Source organism: Cyprinus carpio, chromosome B7 (assembly GCF_018340385.1).
Source record: "Cyprinus carpio isolate SPL01 chromosome B7, ASM1834038v1, whole genome shotgun sequence".
Taxonomy (NCBI): domain Eukaryota; kingdom Metazoa; phylum Chordata; class Actinopteri; order Cypriniformes; family Cyprinidae; genus Cyprinus; species Cyprinus carpio.
The window spans coordinates 20,206,107-20,214,812 of NC_056603.1; the positions used below are offsets into that span (position 1 = coordinate 20,206,107).

The 8,706-nt window shown below is 36.8% G+C and overlaps 1 pseudogene; it reads right to left on the reverse strand.

Annotated features, from left to right (window-relative positions):
- Positions 1-2,225: 2,225 nt before the first annotated feature.
- On the reverse strand, positions 2,226-7,854 carry LOC109061241 (annotated as a pseudogene).
- Between the last annotated feature and the right edge of the window lie 852 nt (positions 7,855-8,706).

Consider the following 8,706-nt stretch of genomic DNA (forward strand, 5'->3'; position numbering starts at 1 on the left):
CCTGTTTGTCTTCTGAACAGGCCACAATATTGGCCAGTGTTCTAATACTTAGAAAAAGGTTAAGAGCACTTGTTCAAAACTTGTACAAATTATTTCTGAGGGGGGACCCAACTGAAAAGAGGAAAAATAGAACAAGTGACATAAAGAAAGCACTGAGACTGTTATGGAGCTGAGACTGATAATATGAATGAAATGAAAGAGAAAATAAAAAGGGATACATTTGAGACATCATGCTATTAGAACTCTTAAAGCCAAATGTAACAATGCAATAAAAAGTCATTACATTCCAAAAAAAAAAAAAAAAAAACCTTTTTTGTGTCAGAATGCTACAAGTATTAATCCATAAACAATGAAAGCAATACAGAGCAAAGAGTTAAACCTTAAAAAATTACTCTAAACATAAAGAAAACAGATAAAGAAAATAGACTTGCTGGAGAATTTATCATCATATACTGTGTTTGTACAGGATAATATACTTAATAAAATAAGTGTGCTCTCTTCAATAGAGAAATGCTCTTCACATCCTTCACCACCAAATTAAAATGCTCATATGCACTTACATAAGTGCCAGGATAATTATAGGTACTTCCTTAAGAATCTTTTTTTCTTCTTTTTTTCTCAATATCCGTTCTTGACAAGGAAGGAATGGTGGTATTTACAATAAGGTTCTTTGGCTGCAACAACATTAGTTAATACTTTGGTCATCATGAACTAACAATGAACAGTACTTTTACTGCATTTATTAGGTTATTTCTACAGATTCAGTACTATTATTTAGTTAAAATATACATTTTAGTAAAATTTTTATACATTATATAAATGATCATGAATTAATGTATATTGATTAACTGAAAATTAACAATGTTATATTTACAAATTATAATCATACTTGGATGTTATTGCTAAATAGTTTTATGTAGATGTTTTGTAAGACTGGACTACATTTATTTCTAATTCTTAATGCATATGTTTTTGACTGTTAATAATATAATTGTTGACTGTTATTGCCCATTTGAAGACACTGTTAAAACTATGAATAGGATAACTTTAATTGTAGGAATCTGATCCTGAATATTTAGAATATTCCAGATATTACGCTGACACCACCCTGAATCTCTTACTGCAAAGGATTTATGCAGAGCCACAGACATTATTACCATGCTATGGCTGAGTGCTATCTCTTATGCCACACTCAGATGAGCTGGACCCTCTCAATACTCAAATCAGTCCTAAGGGGAAATTTGTAAGAATTATTCTATTTTATCATTCATTTGATCCAGCTGTCCTCAATGGACTTGAACTCTTGTGATCCTTGCCTTCCCTCACCAACCATAAAACACAACAACAAACTCAGAGTCATCCAAAGAAAGTGTTATAATTTACAGTAGGTTTGAAAATGTGAGTTGAAGGTTTAAACATCTGACATAAATATTTCAATAATATTGAATGTTCAGTTCTGGTCAGTCTCAACACTGCTGGTGGGCGATGCAGGAAAATATATGAAAAGCAAGGCTCCGCAATCGCTTGGTTTTGATTCTGAGTGACACCTCAAGACAACATTCACCTTGAAACTACTGTCATGTTTTTTTTTGTTTTTTTTTTAAATATGTTATACAACCAACTTTTAACAGCTTTTAGCACATCAGTTTATGCTTGCATTTTAGAAGTGGTTAATGGGGTATTGTTTTTTCTTTCTTTCAGTGTATTGTACTGAGGCTCTCAATTCACTCTGTTTATTTCCATACTGGCATTCTCAGTGAGAGAAGATAAGAGCTTCTCCTATTGTATTATTTGTCTCATGCCTTCTCTCTTCATCTTTTGTTTCTGTCCTCTACATCTCTCTGTGAAACAACGGACTCCACTGTTGTATATGTGTCTCAAGGAGAATCAGGATGTTGCCATGGAGACCTCATATGATGTTTTACCTTGTATTAAACAGACTGAAGGGCTGAAAGGTTTGAGGCTGTTGGAACCTGAACGCACCAAAATATGCATAGACAAAAACATTGTTCAGTTAGATTTATGTATGAAGTAACCACAGAATATCAGAGGAATTACATTTTTACTAATTTAATAACGCCCATCCTCATTTTGATATTTAAAGGCAATTGCTTTGAGTATAACCTTAAATGACAAAAACATTCAATTCTTTAAAACTGGACTGTCGGTGACAATTAAAAATGTGACAATGCTTGCATACTGGAAAACAGAGTTTGTATATTAATGAATATAAGTAGACTGATCAGCCAAAAATATACTACTTAATATTTTGTGAGTCTTTAGCTCCCTCCTCTGTCAAAGACGCACATTACAAGTAAAATACATTTTATTATTTGTTCTACAGGAAAGTCATAGATTTTATACCGTTTATTTTCTAATACATTTAAAAATTAATGACTAAATTGGTAACTATTACACTGTAGTTTTTGCAGAATTTATATAAACACAAATTGAATGTTGGCTATATTTAAAAGTCCACTACAACATGACATAAAAATCCACTACAACATGTTGTATATATTTATTGAACTGTTGCAGACCTTCTATAAAAGTAATAAGCTTCTTATAGCTGTGGTTTTACCACAATTAAGCTGGTTTAACATCAACCCCATAACCGCAGTAAAATCACCTGTTTTCACAGTCTTGAGTAGCTCTCAAAATGATGCTCTTCTGTGATGTCATGGAATATCTATATATTTTGTTTCTTTAGTTGGAGGCCAGAATCTGATCCACCCGGTCACGGAGCTCAGTGATACGGGCGTACACACCAGGAATGCTGGTGTCACAACGGCTGCTTCCCCAGGACACGATAGTCCAGACATCACCCTTCTGACACACCAGAGGACCGCCAGAGTCACCCTAAACAGACAGCAGGACAAGAGAGTTAGGGAGAACATTAGAGAGGGAATGAGGATAAAACAAGAGTCTTACCATGCAGGGGGAGGCATCAGCAGCACCTGCACGAATCGTCATATCATGGATGTTGCTTCCCCAGTAGCTCTTACAGTCCTGGTTGGACAACAGAGGCAAAGCAACCTGCTGAAGCTTATTAGGGGTGAACAGAGCTACACGGAGAGGGAGAATAAGAGGGCTATCATAAAACATCTTGGTATTCAAAATATATACAAACATGTACACTACTATCAAAAGTTTGGGGACAGTAAATGTTTTTCTCTTTAGTAAGCAAGGACACATTAAGCTAATCAAATGTGAATAGAATGAGTTTTGAAGGATCATGTGACACTGAAGACTGGAGTAATGACTGACTAATAAAAATAATTATTTCAAATTGTAATAACAAAAAGCAGTCATATATAAACTGTGATTATATGTTAGTCAGATAACCAACCATTGCATCTGGTCACTCCCCAGCCAGAAGTAACACAGGTCATGCCAGGAACAAATTCATCTGAAGTCTCAGCAAGACAAACAGGGGACACATGGGTGTTCAGTGAGGCGGGTTCGATCAGCTTGATCAAGGCAATTTCATTCTCTATGGTGTTAGAGTTCCACTGAGGACGGGTGAACACCTGGAAACACAGAAAAAATAAGAATGAAGAGAAATTCAATGTTAAGGTTTAGTAAACACTGTCAGAAAAAGGTCCAAAGCTGTCACTGGGACAATTACCTAAGGTACAAAAGTTAAAACATACATCTATGTAACTTATTTACCTCTAAATGGTACATAATAGTACATATACTTTAAAGCAAATGCCTTAAAGGGTTAGTTCACCCAAATATTAAAATTATGTCATTAATGACTCACCCTCATGTCGTTCCAAACCCGTAAGACCTCCATTCATCTTCAGAACACAGTATAAGATATTTTAGATTTAGTCCGAGAGCTTTCTGTCCCTCCATTGAAAATGTATGTACGGTATACTATCCACGTCCAGAAAGGTAATAAAAACATCATCAAAGTAGTCCATGTGACATCAGAGGGTCCGTTGGAATTTATTGAAGCATCGAAAATACATTTTGTTCCCAAAAATAACAAAAATTACGACTTTATTCCGCTTTTTCTTCTCTTCCGGGTCTGTTGTGAACGCGACTGCTGTGACTGTTGACGTACGACGCTGCTGACGTGTTTTTCTGGTGCGCCCAATAACAAAGATAACACGTCAGCAGCGTCGTACGTCAACAGTCACAGCAGTCGCATTCACAACAGACCCGGAAGAGAAGAAAAAGCGGAATAAAGTCATAATTTTTGTTATTTTTGGACCGAAATGTATTTTCGATGCTTCAATATATTCTAACGGACCCTCTGATGTCACATGGACTACTTTGATGATGTTTTTATTACCTTTCTGGACGTGGACAGTATACCGTACATACATTCTCAATGGAGGGACAGAAAACTCTCGGACTAAATCTAAAATATCTTAAACTGTGTTCCGAAGATGAACGGAGGTCTTACGGGTTTGGAACGACATGAGGGTGAGTCATTAATGACATAATTTTAATATTTGGCTGAACTAACCCTTTAAAGGTACATATTAGTACTTTAAAAGTACATATCAATACCTAAAGGGTATACTGTATATTTGTACCTTTTTGAAAGTGTACTGCCCCAGTGCCACTTTTCTACTTTTTTTGTATGATAGTGTACTTACATGAATTATCATGTTCCATCTAGTATTCTAAATAATTTGCACATTGTTTACATAACTTTGTGGAGTGAAAAAGGACCATGAAGCATATCTGAAAAGCTTTAAGTTTCTAGCTCTTGTGTATTGTGGAGGAATAAGTTTGAAGTTCTTGAGGCTCACTTTTGATATTCTCATAGTCTGCGTGTCCCCTTCAGTGTTGCTGCTTCCCTTGTTATGCTCTCCCAGAATCACACGGTGACTAGTTCTGCAGATAAACCACAGAGGTTAATAAATCTACGTCTATCCCAGCATTCATGCATAGATAACATGATGATTTAACTGTCTCACCTCACACTGCAGTGAGCAGCAGTCACAACCTAGTACTCATTGATCAGAGAGCCACCGCAGAAGTGGAAGGCAGTGAAGTCCTGTCATTTAAACAACAAAGAAAGAAATTATACTTTGTGTAAGCTGTAAACTAATTTCCAGGGATCGCAACAGAAATCTAAAAAAGTCGTTTTGCTAGCTGGAACTAACAAAGGCATTCAAATGATGAAAACTGTGGTACGCACATACCGTTGATGTTAAATCGTAGATTATGAACCACAATAATTCCCCCACCTCTACCAGTAAGTCGCGGGAGATCAAACAGTCCATACCCCTCAGGAGTAATCTGGTTGAAGAGGAGTCCATCATTTTGCTTATGCCATGTTTCTGTTATAAACAATAGGTCCAGTTTTCAATCTGCAATAATGTCCGATAAAAGCAGATCTTTATTGTTTACTGAGCGTGAATATCCTTATCTTGGGGGACTTTAACATACACATTGATCAAAATGACTGTATGATGACAAAGGACTTTCTGTTTTTGTTGGACTGTTTTAATCTCAAACAGTTTATTAGCGGCCCGACACATAACAGGTCACACATTAGACCTTGTGATTGCAAATGATTCAATTGTTTCACAGCTGTCTTCTGTTGACACTGGTCTCTCGGATCACCTGGCAATTTTCTTTAACCTGGATCTGTCTCTCCCTTGTACTTCATTTTCACATACTGTTAATTTCCGTAAATGGAAATTAATAAATCTCTTCAGATTTTGCAGACTCTGTTGTTTCCTCTCTTAGTGGTCTTCCGTCAGCTTCCCTTGAAGACCAGATGGCAGTTGAATACTGTTCTTGCCTCTAATTTGGATTATTTTGCTCCCTTGAAGTCTCGCTGTATCTCTTTTGCTCGTTCTTCCCCTTGGTATAATGACGATTTGCGGTCTAAGAAAGCAGCTTGCCGTAAATTGGAGTGCAAGTGGCATGACACAGGCCTGAATGTGTTTTATCAAGCTTGGAAAGACCACTTGGGGAAATATAGATCTGAAATTGAGTCTACCAGATCTTTTTATTTTTCTCAGATTATAGATAATAATCGGAGTAATCCCAGGCATCTCTTTCATACTATTAACATACTTCTCGAAGTTATTGTTGGCACTTCTCTACCTGTTTCAAATAAGTTGTGTAATGATTTTTTTTGTTTCTTTAGTTCTAAAATTGACAATGTTTACAAACTTATTCAAGCTTCACCTGTTTCATCTTCAACAGTTTGCTTGTCTAGTTTTTATGGCACATTGTTTACAACTTTTTCTCAAATTGACTATGAGCTGCTTACTAGGTAGGTATCACGAAAGCTACCACTTGCAAGCTTGATCCCCTCCCTACAAGCTTATTTAAGTCTTGTTTTGACTCTTTGTGCCCAGCTGTTCTCAGCATTGTTAATGATTATCTGTGTACTGGTGAAGTACCAGCAGCATTGAAAACTGCTACTGTAACACCTGTTCCAAAGAAGCTGATTTATTTATCTGATTTAGATAAATTAAATAATCATCACCCTATATCAAACCTTCCATTCCTTGCAAAAATTTTAGAATGTATTGTGGCTTTGCAGCTGCACAATCATCTCATAGTAAATAATCTTTTTGAACCCCTTCAGTCTGGCTTCCGAAAATTTCACAGTACTGAGACAGCTTAGGTCGAGCTCACCAATGATCTACTAATAGCCTCAGATTCTGGTTCTCTCTGTTTTTATTCTTCTTGATCTTAGTGCTGCTTTTGATACTGTTAATCACAACCTTTTACTCAATCGTCTGGAAATTGTCTTTGGCGTTTCTGACACTGTTTTAACCTGGTTTAGATCTTACCTCACTGATCGTCAACAGTTATTTTGTATGAGTGGTTTTTGGTCTGAGATGGGCTCTGGCCATACGGGTGTTCCTCAGTGTTCAATTTTAGGCCCCTTACTGTTTAACATTTACATATTTCCACTCGGCATTGCTTTTAAGATCACTTGGGCTTAATTATCATTTTTATGCAGACAACACTCTTTATATTCAAGGATTTATATTCATGCTAGGCCTGGTCAAAATCTGGATGTTATTTTCTTAACACAATGTATTACTGAGATAAAGATATGGATGTCTGAAAACCTCTTGTGTCTTAATAATGATAAGACCGAGGTCTTGCTTATTGGCTCCTCCCATCTTCTTCGTAAAGCTGGCTCATTAATTTTAAACTTTAATGGCTCTGTTTTGGAGTCACAAACTAAATTAAAACATATATTTGATTCAAGTCTGTCTTTTGACTATCACGTGAAGTACACTGTGAAGAATTCCTTTTTTCATCTCAGAAATATTGCTAGACTCCGTTCAATGCTATAACTCTCTGTGACTGAAAGGCTTATTAATACCTTTGTTTTTTCACGCATTGACTACTGCAATGCACTTCTTGTTGGGGTTCCTAAAACCTCACTTAACAAATTGCAATGTGTGCAAAACTAAGCTCCTAGGATCTTGACTGGTGCCAGGAAAAATGAGCATATTACACCAATTCTAAAGTCTTTGCACTGGCTCCCGGTCAGGTTCCGAGTTGATTTTAAAATTCTTGTGCTCACATATAAGGCACTGCATGGTCTGGGCCCTCAATATCTGTCTGCATTTTTAACTTTATATACACCCAAGCAGGGCTTTGCACAGTGGGGTGGCCAGGTGGCTAGAGCCACTGCCCCTTTACCCTCATTGGCTGAGGTGCCCCTCTCACAGGCTCCCCATCACCCCAGCTCAAAGCTGTCTGTTACTGCTCCACTAAAGATCCGCTGATTCCGCTAATCAGCTCTGTGTTATACACACCACGCTCCACAGCATCACTCACAATCTGTGTGCCGCTGTCTGGAGAGTGGAGACCACAGTCCCCGAAGGTAGTTGCATTACCAGGTAGATGCATTACGATCCACATTAGTAAGTGGTTGATCCGCTGAATTAGTAATTAGTTGGTAGTTTGTTTGTTTTTGTCGGTAATGACTCGGCCTTCTAAAAGTGTTGTACAAAATATCCATGTTCTTAGAATTAGAATGTCTAATCAAATTATTGTACCTGATCAGATCTAATATAGATAACAACAAATTTGCTGTTGTTGGCAACACTGCCAGAACTTAAACTGATAGTAATCAAAAGAGCCCACAGACATGTTATTGCTGACAGGATACAACGTCCGGTAAGGCAAACACACTCACACACAAAAAAAAACACATCATGATATTATCTGTACGAAACGTTATCAACATTATCAAAACAGTAGCATATAACACTAGTGCAGAGATCTGTAGAACAGGTATGTTACGTCTATGCAATTTCATATTGTAGTTAAATTTTCACAAAGTTGTGCCAACAACATTCATAAGGGCACTAGACAAAGTTACCATCTATATAGCAATGGTTATTAATGAAAACTATAACAGTAATAGGCCTATGTATTGCTGAATGAATAATAAACAACTGATAAAATTATATAACCCTAACCTAAAGTAATGGTGCAATGTGATATTATTTAATAAAGCTCATTCCTCCAAAACAGAGAAAACATCTTTCACAAACATCTACATATCTGTCTCTTTAAAAGTGTTTAGTGTATATAATGAGTGGGGTTATTATAGAACAATTCCCACCCAGACCACACTAATCTTCAAACCCTGGCTACGCCCATGGTGCCTTCCATTCCCCCAATGTGTTTCTCCTTTTCACAGTCTGGCAGAAATGATGGGTGGTTCCAAAATACATGGTCACACGACAGTAAAAG